We start from the raw sequence: 21,628 nt of genomic DNA on the forward strand, positions 1-21,628 counted from the left end.
CCCACCAGTAGCTCCACTAGCACCTACAGCATCCTCCTCTCCACCATCATCATTGTCATCGTCAGAGGAGAAGGAAGAAGAAGACACCATCGCCTCCCTTGGCAATGAGTGGTCGAAGTGTGGCACTCACGCCTAGTGCTCCTCCTCATGGATTGCAAGGTGGACCTTAAACTCATGTGAGGATCAAGCTCTGGCTACTCTTACTCCTCCTCATCCTCTGAATCTATCCCAGAAAGACTAGGGAGGTCATCAAACATTGGAGGTGACTGAACTAGAGAAAGAGGTGGCAGCCCTACATGCTCTCTAGCCTCCTAGTTGGCTTCAGGTTCTCCAACCGGTCCTGCTATGCGGTCTTCACTGTATAAGTGCAAGTGGTGAAAATGGCCTTAATTCATCTCCCAAACTTCTCCATCTTCTTTTCCCTATGAGGCCTAGATCGAGATGACTCAGGCATGTCCTCAACTGATGGAGAGCGTCTCACTACCCTGCTAGAACCTGCTCCTTGGGTCTTCTCAATTTTGTAGGCGATGTGAAGACCATCTTTCTCAAATATGTAGCTAGTGACCCTCTCAGTCATAAACATGAGATAGGGGAATAGGGTATCCCCTTTCTCCCATCCTCCATGGCATTCCTCAGCTCACGCCACATGAAACGAGGGACATTAAACCTATCACCTCTAGGAGCAAATCTAGCAAGCACATTCCTTACATATCCATTAAGATCAGAAGTTGCTCCATCCTTAGGATTGATAGTGTGCCTGATCAAATTGTTTAGAATATAATAATAGCTCTTTAGGCCACTGACCTTCCCATTTGCACTTCTTCTATCAATCCACATATATGTAATGTTGCGAATCTTAGCTCTAGCCTTATCATGAATGTACATGAAGCCCTGCTTCTCCTGTCCAAAACCAAGGATCTGGCTGAAAGTCACAAAATCAACTCTATAATGTCATCCCTCGGTCAACCAGTGAATCTCATCAGTGTAGATACTATAGAGCCTTGATCACCTTATTGAATTCTAGCTCATTCTTTGCTTTCATTTCCTCCCAATCAACATACTGCATCTTCACAACCTTGGATTTCTTGGAGTTGAAGTTCACAAATGCATAGAAGTTGGAATGAAACTCATTCCAAAATCTATAGTCAATCTCCAAATCCTTTGGCTGCTCATAGGGATTATTCTCACATGCTTTCTCCACCATCCTTAGCTTTCCCGCATAGTTGAGCACGGGATGAGCACGTGTGTCAATAGGACACCTCATGACTACATCCTCAGAATACTCTCTGATGTAGCTCCTATCAAATTCCTCAAGATGAGGTGGAGTATTTGGGCAAGCACCTAGAGGAATGGTGCAGCTAGCCCTCTCTAGGTTCTCCTCCTCTGGATCATATGATCTCTCCTCCCCCTATCTTTGGCAATATCTCTGCCTACTGTATTATTGCTACCCCCTATGGTCCTGCCACGACCATGATGAGGCATCTACTTATCCTGAGGCTCTGTCATCTTCCTCTTCCCCCTCTGATCATCACCACCTTTGGAGGACATCTATGCAAACAAATATAGGTCCACATAAGAAACTATACATAAGAGGTATACAAGAACACTTGTAGAACACTCTAAATAGATAAGATGATTCAAATCTTGAGTTAGGAAAGCACTCTAAACTAATTAGGTCAGAGGGTGTGGCACTATCGCACCCTAGGAGCGGCACTACCGCACCTAGTGCTTCACCTCTCCCATGATTCAATTCTTCTCAACTATTCATACTTAACTCTTGTGATGAGGGGTGAGTTTACTGACTTTAAGAGATGGTTACAAACCTCTTGGGGCCGCCACACAAGTTGGCAAGCTCCACAAGCGATGCTCTAGCTGGCTAGGAGCCATGCTCCAAGAGTAACAAACACAATCATCGGACAAAATATGAACCAAGTGCTCTTTTGAGTTGGGGAATCAATAGAGTGGCTCTCTAATCGAGTTTGGGACCCTTTTCCCTCAAGGATTAATTGGGAAATCAATGGATTTGCTTGGGGCTTGAGGTCAACAATGGAGGGAGAGAGAGAGAGAGAGCTCTTTTTCTGCTTTGAACCAGCTTGAATGAGTAGGAGCTAGAAGAGAGATATTGGGGAGAAAGAGGATGGGTATAAATACCCCGTCAGCCCCAACGGTCACTTAAGTCATGGTAGTGCCATGGCTTAAGTGCGGCAGTGCCGCAACATGCAAAACAGCAAGGGTAAGAGTGAAGTATAGACTATCTTAGCTGTGAATCTGAGGATGCATGTGTATGTTTGAGCACTTGGTAGCACATATTAGCTTAAGTATTGTGTCCCCTTTATAGTATGTCTTTTCCTATACTCAAATTCAAAATATAAAAGAATTTAAACCTTCTTTGAGTTTGAAGCCATCTACATTTGTAATTGGGAGCTCCTCTGTTTTGTGTAGCATCCTCGAACATGAATTCCCTACTTGTCATCTCGATAAATCTCATTAGTTCTCTAATCGTGTGGTCATTATCACCAAAACCCATAATTAGGGCTTGATTGCACTTTAAGATATCAATAGGGATGGCTCCATATCGTGACCCTATTCGTCACTGGCGCCATGCATAGGTGTCATCTACCGGTCATGGCGTTCCACTCTGTCCCGGCAAACGTCATGGTGAACTGACGTGTCTGTCAGCGTCCGTACGAGGATTAGGCGGAATAGCACCAGCACTCCTGACACTGTTCTTGATGTGAATCCCTAGGTATGGCCCGTCATGGCCATGGGTTATATCGAGGCGTGCTAGCCTCTTTCCTGGTGTCAGAGTTTTGACCTAGGCCCATACGCTTGGACCTGGAGTGGTTGGTGGCAGTATAGGTCCCCTGAAAGGATCAAGATGCCCAAGAGAGGGAGTGAATTGGGCTAATTCTAAAATTCTTTGCAATAATTAAACTCTACGGTTAGTCTAATTAACCCCTTATACCTAGAAAGTGTTTCTATTGATCTACCGCACAAAAGTTTAGCAACCTATGTTCCAATCCTAGCATGGTGATTCTATGAATGTAAATGACAAGAATTGAATTGCTCAAAGTAAATGTTCAAAGTAAACAGAGAAAGAGGAACGCGGTGATGTTTTGCCGAGGTATCGGAGAGTCGCCACTCCCCAATAGTCCTTGTTGGAGCACCCACGCAAGGGTGTAGCTCCCCCTTGATCCGCGCAAGGATCAAGTGCTCTCTATGGGTTGATTCTTTGACACTCCATCAAGGTGAATCACCCACAACTACTCACAACTCGAGTTGGGTCATCCATAAGCTCTGCCGGATGATCACTAAACTTCCAATCACCACCAAGCCATCTAGGTGATGGCGATCACCAAGTGTAACAAGCACGAACTCTCACTTGACCACGACAAGCCTAATGAGAAGGGTGGATGTACACTTTGCTACTCTTGCTTTCACTAATGAGGTCTCACGCTTGGATTCTTAAATCTCAATCACCTCACTAGGACCCTGCTCTTCTTGGCACTCTCAAGGGTGTTTCTCAGCTGTTGGAATGAGCAAAAGTGCCCCCTCACACGAATGGAGGAAATATTTATACACCTGTGTTCAAAATAAACCATTATGTGCCTCTGCGGGGTGACCGAACGTTCCGATCATGTTGACCGGATGCTCCGGTCAGTTCTCCCGAACTCTAGTGATTAAGTTGTGACCGGACACGTCCGGTCATGATTTTCCCTCTCTGGAACCTTACTGGAGTCGACCGGACGCTGGCACCGAGCATCCGGTCACTCCCCTCTCAGCGTCTGGTCACACTAGACGAAATCACCTTGATCAAATAAACTGACCGAACTCTACGCCAGTGTCTGGTCACACCGGAACCAGCGTCCGGTCAGTATTTGACCCTCTATTCACTTCCAACTCTCAATCATACATGAATGAAGTTTGCTCCAATAGATCTAAGGGTTTTTAAGAGCTACCTAGTGCTAGATTTTGCAAGTGTGCACCACACCTAACTCACTAGACTCACCTAGGTCAAGCTACCCATCCATACCCCCTTAATAGTATGGCCAAAGAAAAAACAAAGTCTTAAACTACTCTAAGTGTCTCCTCAATACCAAACAACACTTAGAACTAGTCCATCCTTAACCTTGTCATCCATCCTTTGAAAACCAAAATGATTTCCATAGTAGGGGCATGACCACCATGATAGCCCAATCGATCTCTATTACCGTGACCTAACTTAATTGCCTCTACAAAACACACGTTAGTCACAGTAATCATGTATTGTCATTAATCACCAAAACCCAACTAGGGGCCTAGATGCTTTCAATATCTCCCTTTTTGGTGATTGATGACAATACCACCTCGAGTATATGAAAGAGTTGAGGTTTTTAACATGCTTGGATCATACAAGCTTTTAACAATAAGGACAAAAGAGTTAGGCAAGCTTATATGACTCAAGCCAACATGATGTACTCAATAGATATGAAATAAGCATGAGTACAAGTAATAAAGCTCATTTGCATCGGAGTAAAATATAGAAGCAAAGCAAATGAGCATAACACAAGTCATATGACATATAAATAATTCAAAGTAGAGAGCACACATGTCACATATCACATAAATATCACGATCACATTAATATCATGATTACGATCACACTTAAGTAGTTCAATGCATAATAGTAAACATGAATGCATAATGTATCACACATAAAACTCCAAATGTAATAGATAAGCTATAAGCTAATAGATAGACTCCCCCTAAATGTATCGCTCCCCCTAAAGCTAACATACTCGATCCCTCTCCCCCTTTGGCGTCAAACACCAAAACCTAAGGGTCGATCGGCGGGGCTGTAGCGGACAAGTCGGGCACTGAGGTACGAGGAGCGAGCTAGAACTATGTGCCATCATCATCTGATTTTAAGCTCTAAGCAATCTGACCCTCTGTAGCTAGAAGCGATGCTGAAGTGGTCTGGGTCAGATCTAGAACTTGCGCTACCTGCTTTGATGATGCAACTAACGAAGGGAGCATCTCTATAGTCCCAGTAATAGGTGCAACTATGGAAGGACCTAGGACATATAGCTCTGGCGGTGTAGACTGCCCTGTCAACTCACTAAATGAAGCACCAAGGCTCCTAGAAACTGGGGTGAGCACTAACGAACTCTGGTATGGAGTAAAGCCCGTATGAAGAGGAGTGAATTGCGGGGCTGGCACTAGCGAAGCAAACCACTAGGACACCTGCTCTGTAGGTAAAGGAAATAGTGGCTCTGGTGTCTCTGACTCTGAAGCCCACTGAGCTAAAAAGCTAGAGTTATAGAAGTGGTGGTAGGCTGACCAAGCTGGGGTGAAGGTTGTGGCGGTGGAGCCCCAATAGCTATCATTACATGCTACATAAACCCAAGTAGCTGCTGCTGCATGAGAAGCTGCTACTGATGCATGGCCTGCTGCTGCTGCTGCTGTATAGCCTATTGCTGTTGTTGCTAGATCGCCTACTGCTGTCGCTGGAACTCATCCTGCCTAGTCTGAAATTGAGCAAATGTAGTAGTGGTCTCCTGAGCCTAGTGAGCCTGATCCTACCTCATACGCTCAAGGATAGCAAGTAGAGCGGGGTCTGTCTGTGGTGCAGGTGGAGCTAAACTAGAGCTACTGGCCTCATGGTCATGTCGTCATAGAGGCATTTGAGGGATAGGCTGGTAGTCATCATCTGAGCTATCACTGGAGTCGCTCGCGACCATCCCCTCCCACTGAGCATCTAATTGCTCCTCCTCTATAGCTGCTATGCCTTTGATGGTCTTATCCCACTGAGATGCAGACTCTAGCACCTCTAGACGATAGTACGGCTAGCTAAGTGTCCTCACTACACTGTGGCAGAGCATCTGAGTCATGTTGTATGCAGGGAAATCTGTAGTAGCACCACTATACTCTACTAGCATCTCTGGAGGCCTCACTATCACTGCCCTGTGAATAAAAAATGTAATCTAGTGAGCATAGGGCAACTACCGGTGACCTCTGAACCCCTCTATAATAGTATCCTTCATCTCTAATAGTAAGAGATCCCAAACATCAAAAATAGTCTGCTACATCAGAGAGTTCAGTAGTTATAGCTGTATGCGAGTCAGGCCCTCGTGATATCCCATCCTCGAAAGCAGGGTCCTCCTCATAATAGCATCAAGCACTCTAGCTATAGGAGTGAGGTCTCTTGGTGTCCTGCTCGACCCCTCGCTGAAAGGCTCTGTGAAGCAATGGCAGACTAGATCTGTAGGGGGTACAAGACCGCCGTGAGGGCATCTGGGAGGCTCTGTCTGTCCATAGCACACCTCATGAAGCTGGATGGGTTGCTCCTGAAGCCTGAGTATCTCTCTGACCCTAGAGCTCATCAGCCTGTAATCTCTGCCTCTGAATGCAAAGTGTATAAATCTGTGCTGTGGGTCAATCTAGAGTGTAGCATAGAACTCACGGACCCAAGATAGAACATATAAGTCTGTCCATTGGAGTAAGTCTATCAGCCCTAGCAAGTAAGATAGGTAAGAGCGAATATGCTCTCCTGTTGCTGCTACAATGGACCCAATGTTGCACACCCTCTGAGATCTAAATACTGCCCCATTGTTAAGATATGCATTATAAAAATCTTCCTGCAGTGGTGTGTAGAAACCCTCTGAAGCTCGATCATCTCTCCTCAACAGGAACCACTGCTCAAAGTCCACAAATCTAAGCTGTTGCACTTGTTTGGCCGTGGCGGCCCTCAAATCTAGATGAGTCACTAGAGGCAGACCCTGTAGTCTAGGAGGTGGATGAGAACCCCTCCGCTGTATCTCTGGCCTCGGTGTGACTAGAGCACGGGTATGACCAGAGTGACGTAACTATGGCTAAGGCACCTACTCTGTCTCTTTGGCCTGCTCTCCCTCCTAAGTCTGCTCTACTGGCTGTGCTTGTTGCTATGGCATCCCCTGAGACTGACTCTCATCAATAGCAACAGGCCATCCTCCAACCATGATAGTCCTAGCTGGACCACCATGATGGCGCTCAACCTGCTCAAGTGTAGCCCTCTGTGTTGGTGAAAGCTGATCTGCAATAACAACACCACTCCTAGCACCTCCTCTCTCTGCGTGCTCTATGGCCTCTGCAACTGCGGCTGCTCTCGTTGTATCTACATCAGGATACTTGCGCTTCTTTGTCGCTAGCTTCTTTGTTGCCTTTCCTTTTTCATCAGTAGGCAAGCGAGGCGGACGCCTCGGATCCTCATCACCTGGACCACCACTGGCATTCTTGACACAGGCCATCTGAAATGAACTGCTGCCTCTGACAAAGATCAACTACCAACTGTCACTTTCGAGACTTGGCCTCGATCCATACTCACGAGCTTGGCCCCGAGTTGACTGACAACTGCCAATGTGACCTCAGAAACACCGACTCGCTGCATGATGGAATAGATCGAATATATATATATGAATATTTTAAATAAACATCTAGAGATACGAAACCCTAAGAAGTAAGCATTAGGCACAAAATTAGAATCAAGGGCTTGCTACCCGATGAACCGGTGATCCAAAAAGAAGAGGAATGATAATCGGGGAACCACCAGAAGGCACTATGAAGCTAGGGTTCTAGCGAGGCAATGCGGTGTGGATCGGCGGTGCACTATGGTGAAGAGGCGCGGTGAGCAGTGGCTAGGGCACCGGCGGTGCTTCTTGCTAGTGTAGAGGTGGCTCTGGTGAAGGGCTCGGGCACAGCGGCGTAGGCAGGGCGCGGTGGCGTAGGGCTGTGCAGCACAGCGGCGCATACTTGGTGGTGAGCGGGGCGTGCAGCGACGTGCGGGCTCAGGAAGGCATGGTGCGGCTATGCTGGCACATCGATGGTGCATAGCCGAGGCACGAGCAAGGGAGCAGCGTGGGAAGCGGCGACATGGAGCACGGCGTGGCTAGGGTTTGATGATGTCGACGTGGATGCAGGGCTAGGTCAAGGCGGCGCTGTGGTTATATGTGGTGGCCCATCGTGACAGATAAGGAAACAGAGAAAAGAGTTGGAATCCCGCACGTTATCTACTGACCGGACACTCTGGTGGCAGCGACCAGACGCTGCCACCTAGAGTCCAGTCAACTCCAAAGAGGTTCAAAACCTCTAGAGCCACGACCGGACGCATCTAGTGAACCCCGACCAGACGCAGCCAGAGTCTGGTTCTCACTACCTTGATCGCCTTCGCTTGATCGGACGCGGAACCACCATCTGACCGAACATTGAATGATAGAGTCCGGTCACTCCATCGCAGCAGGTTCACCTTCTGTGAACTAATCGGATGCTGGACACCAAAGTCCAGTACAGCGTTCGATCACTCTTTTTCCAGCAAATCTTCAAAGTCCTTCGTGCTGCCTATTCCCAATCAAGTCCCAACTTCAATAAGATCCAAATAAACACCAATTGGGACTGATGTGAGTGACCTCTCTCAAACCCTCAAATTTTTCAAATTTTTTTGCCTTAGGCTATAATTCTTTTTAAGAAAATAGACAATAAAATGGCAATTGAAGATAAACAACAAAGCAACATTCATGGATATGCAATGCAATACTTGAAAGTAAATCTAGTTGCTTGTCAAGTTTGATCCAAGGTTAAGCTTCTTCACACGCTTTACGGTGGTTATCTTAACCATGTTAGACAATCCCTAAGTGCATTACCATAAAGTAAGCATGTTGTATATTACAATGCAATGCAGGGGACAACACAAGCTTATTTTCTAGAGAAGTTGCTAAAATCAAGAACATCGAGCTCATTTCGCAATCGGCAAAAAGTCACCTCATCTAGCGGTTTAGTAAAGATATCCACCAATTGATCCTCGGTCCTTACACTTTCTAATGAAATATCATTCTTTGCAACATGATCTCTAAGAAAGTGATGGTGGATATCTATATGCTTGGTGCGAGAGTGTTGAACCGGATTATTTGCAAGTTTTACCGTACTTTCATTATCGCACAAAAGAGGTACTTTTTCTAGAACTACACCATAGTCTAGCAAAGTTTGTTTCATATAAAGTATTTGTGCACAACAAGCACCCGCGGCAATGTATTCCGCTTCAGTGGTGGACAAAGCCACACTATTTTGTTTCATGGAGGACCAAAACATAAGTGATCTACCAAGCAAATGGCACCCTCCGGATGTGCTTTTTCTATCAACTTTGCAACTGGCATAATCTGAATCAGAATAGCCAACTAATTCAAATATAGTTCGTTTGGGATACCAAAGGCCAATGCTTGGTGTGTGCTTAAGATACGTAAGGATTCTTTTAACAGCAATTAAATGAGTTTCCTTAGGATTAGCTTGAAATCTAGCACATATACACACACTAAACATGATGTCGGGCCTAGATGCGGTTAAATATAATAAGCTACCAATCATAGAGCGGTAGAGAGTTTGATCAACCGTGTTACCTCCCTCATCTAGGTTGAGATATCCATTAAGTTGGCATTGGAGTCTTGATTGGCTTATATTTATCCATCTTGAATCTCTTGAGAAGATCATTTGTATATTTCTCTTGAGAGATGAAAATTCCTTCTCTCATTTGCTTGACTTGAAAACCAAGAAAGAATATAAGCTCTCCAATCATTGACATCTCGAACTCCTTCAATATCAATTCACCAAACTCTTTGCAAGAATCTTCATTTGATGATCCAAAGATGATATCATCAACATACACTTGGCAAATGAAGATATGTCCATTAAGCTTCTTGGTGAATAGTGTGGTGTCGACTTTCCCAATGGTGAAGCCCTTCTCAATGAGGAAGTCCCAAAGGCGCTCATACCAAGCTCTTGGGGCTTGCTTAAGCCCATATAACGCCTTAGACAACATATAAACATGATTAGGATATCTAGGGTCTTCAAACCAGGGAGATTGATCAACATAGACTAGTTCATTAATAAAGCCATTTAAAAATGCACTTTTCACATCCATTCGGTATAGTTTCATTTCATGTTCTGATGCATATGCAAGGAGGATACGAATGGCTTCTAGTCTTGCAACTGGTGCAAAGGTCTCTCCAAAATCTAAACCTTCAACTTGAGAGAACCCCTTTGCAACTAGTCTTGCCTTGTTCCTCACAACAACGCCTTAATCATCTTGCTTGTTGTGGAGCACCCACTTTGTTCCAATGACTCTTGCACCTTGTGGTCGCTCTTCAAGAGTCCAAACTTCATTACAGGTGAAGTTGTTCAACTTTTCATGCATGGCATTTATCCAATCCGGATCTTGAAGAGCTTCTTCTACCTTAGTAGGCTCAAAGCAAGAGACAAAAGAGTGATATTCAATAAATGAAGCAAGCTTTTAAGATCGAGTCATTACTCCCTTTGATGGACTCCCTATGATGAGATCTTGTGGATGAGCTTGTAGTAGAGATGAATTTCTTCTATCAACCACTTGAGGGGGAGGTTGTGGAGCATCAACATCATGTGCTTGTGTCACCATTTGCTCATGGGAGACATGAGTGTCTTCATTTTCTACTCTCCTATCTTTATCACCATCTTGTGGTATATTTGATGAAGAAGGTGGATTGATCACATGCACATTATCTTCATCATCATTAGGCTTGATGTCTCCAACCAGAATATTCTTCATGGCCTCTCTCAATGGTTCATCACCTACATCATCAAGATTCTCATGTGCTCCTTAGGAGCCGTTAGATTCATCAAATTCTACATCATATGTTTCTTCAACCAAGCCAGTGGCATGAATAAATACTCTATATGCTTTGGACTTTGATGAGTAACCAACAAGAAAACCAATATCACAACATCTTTGAAACTTCCCTAGGTATTGTCGCTTCTTGTAGATGTAGCATTTGCAACAAAACACCCTAAAGAAGGAGACGTCCGACTTCTTCCCATTGAGCAACTCATAAGGTGTCTTGCCAAGGAACTTTTGAAGGAATAGGTGGTTGGATGCATAGCATGCGGTCTTGATAGGTTCCACCCATAGAGATTTGGGGGTGTTGTACTCATCTAGCATTGTTCTTGCAAGAGTGATCAATGTTCGGTTCTTTCTCTCAACTACACCATTTTGTTGAGGAGTATATGTTGCGGAGACCTCATGCTTGATCCCAACTTCATCACAATAGGCTTCTATGTTTGTGTTGTTAAATTTCTTCCCATTGTCACTTCTAATCTTCTTGAGCTTTACTTTAAATTTATTTTGTGCTCTCTTGGCAAACTTCTTGAAGCAAGATGCAACTTCGGATTTGTCATGAAGGAAGAATACCCATGTATATCTTGAATAGTCATCAACAATCATAAGACAATAAAGATTTCCTACCAAACTCTTGTATGTTGTTGGTCTAAATAAATCCATGTGAAGGAGTTCTAGCACTCTTGTGGTTGACATGAAAGCTTTGGTTGGATGAGTATTTGCAACTTGCTTACCGGCTTGACATGCACTACAAAGCTTGTCCTTCTCAAACTTCATGTCCTTCAACCCTCTCACCAAATCCTTCTTCATTAGCTTCTTGAGTGAGCTCATCCCAACATGAGCAAGTCTCCTATGCCATAGCCACCCAAGTGTTGTTTTGGTGAATAGGCAAGTCTTCAAATTTGCATCTTCAGAGGTGAAATCCAATAGATATAGGTTGTTGTATCTAAATCCTTTGAATATCACTTGATCATCATCCTTCTTAGAAACAACAACTTCCTTCTCGGTGAATAAGCATTGGAAGCCAAGATCACACAATTGTCCAACGGATAGCAAGTTGAAGCTCAATGAAGCAACATATAGCACATTTGAGATAGAATGATCATTTGATATTGACACTTTGCCCAATCCTTTAACCTTGCCCTTTGAGTTATCACCAAATGTGATTCTTTCTTGTCCATCTACTTCTTCATCTAGTGAGGTGAACATACGAGGATCACCGGTCATATGTTATATGCAACCACTATCAATAACCCAATGACTTCCACCGGTCTTGTAGTTCACCTACACACAAGAGATCAAGCTTTAGGAACCCAAACTTGTTGAGGGCCCTTCACCTTCTCAACAAGTGACTTTGCAACCCAAATTTTCTTAGGCCTATTCTTATTTGGAGGTCCTAAGAACATGACTTTCATCTTTCCACTAGAATCCTTTATAAGCATGTAGTGAGCATTGAAAGCAAAAGGTCTAGCATGCTTGGGCAAGGGTTGTGGTGGTGGAGTTTGGAACTCATGGGCAAAGTGACCTTCTTGTCCACACTCAAAACATCTCTTTGGCTTTGGCTTTGACTTGTGTTGTTGTTGAGCTTGAGCCTTTTTCTCTTGGTTTGCCAAGTACCCAATACCACTTCTATCCATCTTCATGACAGTGTTCATTAGTAGCTCACTTTGAAAATGCTTGCCTCTTGTGAACTTGCTCAATCTAATCTTGAGATGCTCTTTCTCCAACTTGAGCTTCTTGTTCTCTTCCTTGAGTGCATCATTGTTTTTCTCTTCCTTGAGTTTCTTATTCTCTTCTTTGAGCTTCTCATTCTCAAGAATCAAGTCACCATCATGATCAAGAGTTTCTAACACTATAGTATTGGTGGTTTTGAGCTCTTCAAGATATTTCTTTAGCTTTTCATTATCATTCTTGAGCTTAACATACTCATCATAATTATCGGTCTCAACCACTTGCTTGCCCTTGCTACTAGAACTTTGCTCAATGCTCTCAATGATCAAATCATCACATGATGTAGCTATATCAATCTTAACAACATTGTTAGTAGCATCATGTGGCTCATTGGATAAATATTCTTGAGCAATGACAAGATTATCATAATTAATCTTGAGAGTTGTATATTCATCTTTTAGCATATTATGGCTAGTGATGAGCTCATCATGTATCCTCTGAAGTTTATCATGTTTTTCTTTAAGCTCTTTCTTAGAAGATTTGAGCTCCTTGAGTTTGGATGATATAGCATCATTTGCTTCTCTAAGCTCAACACTAGCCTTTTCGGCTATATCACATTTAGCTAAAAGAGAATCATTCTTAGCTTCTAGCTTGTCATTCTTAGCTCTAGTCTTTCTAATGATCCTAGTATATTTGTTTAGCAATTTGACAAGTTCATCATATGAAGGTGATTCAAATTCATCCTCATCACTATCACTATCACAATCATCATTGTTAGCATGATCATCATTACTACTATCATCATCATTTGATACCTTTCGTTCACCCTTGGCCATAAGGCATAGGTGTGTAGAGGATGATAGCGGTGGTGTCGGTGAAGATGATGAAGAGTCAATCACAATGGCGGCCACCTTCTCATTATCACTACCATCCTCGTTGGAGCACCTACGCAAGGGTGTAGCTCCCCCTTGATCTGCGCAAGGATCAAGTGCTCTCTATGGGTTGATTCTTTGACACTCCGTCACGGTGAATCACCCACAACCGCTCACAACTCGAGTTGGATCATCCACAAGCTCCACCGGATGATCACCAAACTCTCGATCACCACCAAGCCATCTAGGTGATGGCAATCACCAAGAGTAACAAGCACGAACTCTTACTTGACCACGACAGGCCTAATAAGAAGGGTGGATGTACACTTTGCTACTCTTGCTTCCACTAATGAGGTCTCACTCTTGGATTCTCAATTCTCAATCTCCTCACTAGGACCTTGCTCTTCTTGGCACTCTCAAGGGTGTTTCTTAGCTGTTGGAATGAGCAAAAGTACCCCTCACACAAATGGAGGAAGTATTTATACACCCTTGTTCAAAACGAATTGTTATGTGCCTCTATGGGGTGACTGGATGCTCCGGTCATGTTGACCGGATGCTCCAGTTAGTTCTCCCCGAACTCTAGTGATTAAGTTGTGACCGAACACTAGACAACGTCCGGTCAGCACTGACCGGACGTGTCCGGTCACAATTTTCCCTCTCTAGAACCTTACTGGAGTCGATCGGACGCTGGCACCCAATGTCTGGTCACTCACCTCTTAGCACCTGGTCGCACCAGACGAAATCACCTTGATCAAATGAACTGACCAGACTCTGCGCCAGCGTTCAGTCACACCAGAACCAATGTTCGGTCAGTATTTGACCCTCCATTCACTTCCAACTCTTAATCATACGTGAATGAAGTTTGTTCTAATAGATCTAAGGGCTTTTTAGGAGCTACCTAGTGCTAGATTTAGTAAGTGTGCACAACACCTAACTCACTAGACTCATCTTGGTCAAGCTACCATCCATACCCCCCCTTAATAGTACAGCCAAAGGAAAAATAAAGTCCTAAACTACTCTAAGTGTCTCCTCAACACCAAACGACACTTAGAACTAGTCCATCCTTAACCTTGTCGTCCATCCTTTGAAAACCAAAATAATTTTCATCGTAGGGGCATGACCACCATGATAGCCTAATCAATCTCCATTAGCGTGACCTAACTTAATTGCCTCTACAAAACATACGTTAGTCATAGTAATCACGTATTGTCATTAATCACTGAAACCCAACTAGGGGTCTAGATGCTTTCATCCCCGTCGGATGAGATGGAACCCGCGTCCTCGAGGTCAGGTGAGACAGAGCCCATGACCTTAGGTGAGACAGAAACTACATCCTTGGGGAAAGGCGAGATGGAGCCCACACCTAAGGGGTCAGGTGAGATGGGGCCCATGGCCTCAAGGTCAGGCAAGATAGAGCCCATGGCCTCGAGGTCGAGCGAGACAGAGCCCATGGCCTTGGGTGAGATGGAAACTGTGTCCTTAGGGGTTGAGCGAGACAGAGCCCATGGCCTCAAGGTCGGGCAAGACAGAGCCCATGGCCTCGCGGTCGGGCGAGACAGAGCCCGTGGCCTTGGGCGAGATGGAACCCGCATCCTTGGGGTCAAGCGAGATGGAGTTCATGGCCTTGGGATCGGGCGAGGCCTTTTAATACGACTTCAGGCATCCGGAGAAGTCAGCATGGGCGCTAACTTCTTTGCTTTGTGTATTCCTAATATCAATACCCGACAATAGCCCCCAAGCCTACGGAGGAGTAAAATACTCCTTTGGAGGCTTTTTCGGATGGAAGGACTCTAAGGGCCTTGGCTTTCTTTTTCTAGCCCGTGACATGTCCTGGTAGGATGGTGTCAATGCGGGACCCATAGGATACCCCACAAAGGAGAGAGAAGATCTAGTCTAACTAGGATTCTTCTCATGTAATCTTAGTAGTAGTACTATTCAGTAATCCTACTAGGAACTCTCATTGTAAACCGACTAGGACTCTGGCCTCCTGACTATATAAAGGAGGGCAGGGCTCCTGGGGAAAAAACAACGGATCATGATTTCTACAACACAATCAATCCAACGCAGAGGCTAACGCCGACTGGACGTAGGGCTGTTACTCGACCACAGTTGAGGGCCTAAACCAGGATAAATCGATTTGTCTCTTGCGTTCACCGTCGAGTTCCGCATACGCTGAAGCTCGAACAATACTGCCCGGGGACCCCCGTGGCAGACTATCGGTGGTAAAACATCGACAGCTGGCGCGCCAGGTAGGGGCTTTCGGTGAATTTGCATCCGAGAGCTCGATGGACCTCAACAACATGATCTTCTCAACAGGATCAACTTTCATCTTCGGGTCATGGATCTGTGAGGTGGACAACAATGGCAAGCTCCAAAGTCGTCTCCTTGAGGATTCGAAACACCATGAAGACAATTCTATTTCGACGACCACGACAGATCAAATCTCCGGAGGATTCGCGCAGCTCATAGTGTCTGATTCAACTCAGGTTCCGCAGCTTTGCGCATCCAACTCGAATTCGAGCTCCGCATTCGAGTTGGAGTCTTATCTGAGTCCTTTTGGGAAACTGAGTTCTTTTTCGATGGGACTTAAGAACGCGGCCCTGACCTATCAAGAATACAACTCGGAGTACACGCAGAATCCCTTCAAGAAGTCGGATCTTCCTCCACTCGGACTCCTAAACATGGCAACATCTTATCAGGCATGGCTCAGAGAAGTCCTCGATCTAGTACTAAGAATGCCACTGAAGGGAGCTCAGGAAGGTCTTGTCCTGACTGTAACATCTCAAGACTGCATCATTCACTAGCCGGACTCTGTTCCTGAGGATAACAGTACCCGACTGGACAACACGACGACGATGGCTATTCTACCCTACCAAGAAGGAGATTCGATCTACAACATTGAGGCATCTACTAAAGTCATCAGCAACTCCGACAGTATGAAAACTAACGCCAATAACAGAACGACTCACGCACGGGAAGTACTCATGGTTCGATGTCCTCGGTCACCATTAAATCCCCCAGAAGCACCCGATGTCAGGTCATCAGATGAATCAGAATCCAACATATCACCCTTTGCCTAGGGCTACGATGGAGAAACCAAGAGTCAGAAACAAGCTAGAGAAAGAAAAAACAAGTTGAAGCAAGGGCGCAAACACCATGCTAGGCAGTGCAGGGAAGCCTGGATCAGATATGAGTCAGAGTTGGCTGAATACGACAGAAGAAAATCACAACGAGAAGTCGAAGGAAGATGCATAGCAAATACGCCTTACGATAAGATTCGAGAAGCATTAGAAGAACTCAGAGCAACTTCACATCCCGGTGAGAAGTATGAACAACTCCAAGACTTGCTCCGGTCGACGATCCCGAGAACGCATGAAGAGAGAGACCAATCAAGACTACCCGCCAGATCAACAACCCATAGGCAAGAAGATCAAAATCAAAGGAAGTTCGCTTTCGAAAGACTTGGGCCAGGTGGAAGCCATAACGGAGGAAGTAGGAAGGAACATAATCAAGGCCACCAATTTGAACAACCAAGAAAGACCAGGAGTAGGGTGCCTACCCAGACAACCTCGCAGAATTATTCCCATCAAAACAACAGTTGGCCAGAAGGAGGTGCCGAATCCAAATTCAAAGAAGCCAGAACACACGACAGATTTCCCTGTTTCGCGAATAGGCTTGCATCGGTACGATTACCTCACAAGTTCAAACCGTCTAACCACTCTAAGTATGATGACAAAACTGAACCAAGGCAATGGCTCAGAATATATTCACAATCAATTGAACTAGCTGGAGGAGACGACGATATCAAGACCCTGTTCTTTCCCATGGCACTAGAAGCCATGCCCCTCCAATGGTTCGACAAATTAAATCCAGGATCTATCAGAAATTGGGAGGACTTGCAAAGAGCTTTTTGTGAAAATTTTGCAGGAATCATTACACACCCAATCACTCATGCAGAACTAAAAGGACTCAAGCAAAAGGGAGGCGAAAGTCTTAGAAATTACTATCGACGATTTGGCGAACTATGGGCTCAAGTGCATGACATCACCGAACGAGAAGTAATTGAAGCTTTCTCTCATGGAATCATGGCTAGGTGGCAATTTCAAGACTTCTGTAAAGAAAATCTGAGAAACAATGAAGAGTTCAGACGAACAGTAGAAAAGATGATTATTGCAGAAGAAAAAACACGAGAGAGGTTCCCAGATAGAAGCAACCAGGACAACCCGGACAAGCAAAATCATCGAAATGGCCGACATCAAGAAAGAAAACATAGACCAGACAATACCGTAGCAATGGCCGACAAATCAAAGAAGTTTTCCAAACCCAGAAGATATGATGACATTGAAAACATACGTTGCCCATTGCACCCTAATGGGAAGCACACCATCGGAAATTGCTACACTTTCAATGATCGATACACAAGAAAACATAATAAGGAGAACACCAAAGAGGACAATCAGAAAAAAGATGAAGACAACCACGAGGACAAAGGATTCCAAAAACCCAGGGGAACGGTAGCAGTGATCTTCTTAGGGGCTCCAGATTGCAGAAGCAAACATCAAGAAAAACTAGCACTATGGACTATTATGATAGCAGAACCGGCTACACCAAGATATCTCAATTGGTCACAATATCCTATCCAATTTACCAGAGAAGACTAGTGGACTAGCGTGGGAAACGTGGGCCATTATCCACTGGTTCTAGATCCAACTATTGCTGGTATGACTGTCACCAAAGTACTAATCGACGGGGGAGCCGGACTCAACATCATCTTTTCAGAAACACTAAGGAAGATGGGACTACAACTCGCCGGGATGATTACACCAACAAGTACACCTTTTTATGGCATAGTACCAGGCAAGGCAGCCATGCCACTTGGACAAATTACTTTACCCGTTACTTTTGGAACTCCTTCGAACTACCGAACAGAGTTTATCAAATTTGAGGTTGCAGACTTCGATTCGTCATATCATGCAATCCTCGGACGCCCAACATTGGCAAAATTCATGGCAATACCACATTATCCGTACTTACTGCTTAAGATGCCAGGACCCAACGGTGTCCTTTCTCTTCGAAGTGATTTGAAGCGTGCTTTTGACTGCGACATTCAGGCAATCCAAATCGCAGCCAAAGCACCAGCCAATAATGGAAGAAAAGAAATAGCCACAATTGCTGCAGAGATGAGCCAAGAAGAATTAGAAATACCGGCTAAAAAGCCCAGCATCATCGCACCACCAAAAGAAGCCGACGTCAAGCAAATCGACTTGGGCACTGGCGATACCTCCAAGACAGCAACCATCAGTGCTCACCTCTCGGCAAAATAGGAACTCGCGCTCACCAACTTTCTTCGGGACAACAAAGATATCTTCGCTTGGAAGCTGGCCAACATGCCAGGTGTCCCAAGAGAGTTGGCTGAGCACAGAATTAATGTTAATGAAAGCTCCAAGCCTGTAAAGCAACGGCTACGACGATTCTCACCCAACAAGAAGGCAGCAATTAAAAAAGAAATCACAAAGCTAATGGTGGCCAGATTCATTAGAGAAATCCTTCATCCAGATTGGCTAGCAAACTCAGTTCTAGTACAGAAAAAGAACACGGACGAATGGCGCATGTGTGTTGATTACATAGATCTCAACAAGCACTGTCCGAAAGATCCATTCGGGCTGCCATGCATTGATCAGATAGTTGATTCAACAGCAGGATCCGCCCTATTATCCTTTCTTGATTGCTATTCAGGGTATCACCAGATAGCATTAAAAGAGCAAGACCAGAGCAAGACATCTTTTATCACCCCGTTTGGTGCCTACTGCTACAAGACCATGTCATTTGGACTCAAAAACGCTGGAGCCACCTACCAAAGAGCTATCCAAACATGCCTTGGCGATCAAATCAGTGAAAACGTAGAAGCATACGTGGACGATGTTGTTGTAAAAACAAAGAACCCAGATACACTGATTGAAGACATAAGACAAACCTTCGAGAACCTGAAAAAGTGGAGATGGAAATTGAACCCGAACAAATGTGTGTTTGGGGTTCCTTCAGGACAACTACTCGGTTTCTTGGCTAGTCATCGCGGAATCGAAGCAAGCGCCAAGCAAATTAGAGCCATAACAGAGATGGGCCCACCCAGAAACATCAAAGATGTGCAAAAGCTAACAGGCTGCATGGCGGCACTCAATCATTTCATTTCAAGGCTCGGTGAAAAAGGGTTACCTTTCTTTAAACTACTAAAGAAAACAGATAAGTTCGAATGGACAGAAGAAGCTAATGAAGCTTTCAAGAAACTTAAGGCATACCTCACATCCTCACCAGTTCTCACACCCCCAAGGAAAGACGAAGATATGATGCTATACATTGTGGCGACTACTGCTGTGGTCAGCACGACAATAGTCGTAGAAAGAGAAGAAGAAGGACGCGTGTATAAAGTACAACGACCCATATACTACATCAGCGAAGTATTATCTGAATAAAAAATACGGTACCCGCATGTGCAAAAACTACTCTATGCCCTATTGATCACTTCACGCAAGCTTCGCCACTATTTTGAAAGCCACCAGATCACAGTGGTGACAGACTTCCCGCTCGGAGACATCTTACACAACAGAGATGCGACGGGACGCATATCAAAGTGGGTAGTTGAACTCAGAGCTCTTAACATCGATTTCACCCCACGGAAAGCAATCAAATCTCAAGCCCTTGCTGATTTTGTGGCCGAGTGGACAGAGATTCAACAGCCTTTATCAGATACAATCCTTGACCACTGGAAGATGTACTTTGATGGGTCACTCAAGCTAGGAGGAGCCGGCGCAGGCATTCTCCTAATTTCTCCAGACGGAAAACAACTTAAATATGTCCTTCAGATATTATGGCAAGCTACAAACAACGAAGCAGAATACGAAGCTCTCATTCACGGGCTACGAGTGGCAATTACTCTCGGAATCAAGCGATTACTCGTATACGGCGATTCGGCAGTAGTCATCAACCAAGTCAACAAAGATTGGGACTGCACTAAAGAAAACATGGGTGCTTACTGCGCTGAAGTCTGAAAACTCGAAAAACATTTCTAGGGGTTAGAAATTATGCATATCCTACGCGATAACAACATTGCAGCAGATGTCCTCGCGAAACTCAGATCAGATAGGGCAAAGGTACCACCTGGCGTATTCATAGAGGAGTTATCGATTCCTTCTATCAAACAAACCAGAGAGAAAACCTCGGAACCCCCAACCAAAGGCAGTCACATTCTGGTAATCAACACTTCATGGACACAAGCCTTTATTGATTATATCAAAGAGAATAAGTTACCAGATGAGAAGGAGGAAGCCACCCGAGTTGTTCGCAGAAGCAAAAACTACATCCTAGTGGGGGACAAACTATATAGAAGAGCTGCATCATCAGGAGTACTCCTAAAATGTGTCTCGTTCCAAGAAGGCAGAGAAATCCTAGATGAAATACATTCAGGTTGCTACGGAAATCACGCTGCTTCAAGAACACTAGTCGGCAAATGTGGCAGAACCTCCTAAGTTATAGGGCCCACATGCACCTGTCACTGTCCGATGACCTTTGACATTTATGCATACATTTCCAATAACTTAAAAAGACTGTCGGGTGTCCTCAGGGAACCTCGAATCATCCACAATTTCCGAGCAGGATCACGTTACAGAGTCATTGTAGGATTACAACATTTATTCAAATATCAGCACTAGAGTAAAAACAGCGGAAGTCTTACAATAACATAATTTACAAAATAGTAGTTTCAAACCTCGCAACTAGGTTCGATGTTTATTACAAAACGAAATAGTGGAGTGGCATTATAATATAATACAAAACACACAAGGAGATTGCCCTGCCCAAGGACCACACATTTACTTCTCATCGTCATCACAAGGTATAACTGTCATGCAGCACGATCCAAAACAGATCTGCTCATGAGGCTCACCTGCAACAAGGGGTCAACGAACCCTGAGTACAAAAGTACTCAACAAGACTTAACCGAAATGAAAACTGATAAGACTCAGGAATGCAGGCTCAGGGATTCAAGGTATGGCTTTAGCAATAATCAAAGTTATTTTGCGTAAAAGCTCTTTAACAAAATTCTTTATTTCAACAATTTAAACTTCATAAAATCATATACAAAGATGACACGATCCATAATGAGATCATGAAACTTCATATCCAACACCTTCACAAGCCTTATTTGAGTTCCAGTTATTAGTACTACGATGATGAATAGTGAGTTGAGTCTCCATAATCGAGGAGCAACGACGATTCGAACCGATTATAAAACCCAGCTGGGACTTCCAGACCACACGACATATGCAGGTCCCTGACCTACATATACCAACCTACCCTCGGATCCTCTGAAACAAGAATGGGTCCGCGCCACCCGAGAATACAGTACTCCACCATTCCAGCCCATGGCCACGTGGGTACA

Source organism: Miscanthus floridulus, chromosome 1 (genome assembly GCF_019320115.1).
Source record: "Miscanthus floridulus cultivar M001 chromosome 1, ASM1932011v1, whole genome shotgun sequence".
Classification (NCBI taxonomy): Eukaryota; Viridiplantae; Streptophyta; class Magnoliopsida; order Poales; family Poaceae; genus Miscanthus; species Miscanthus floridulus.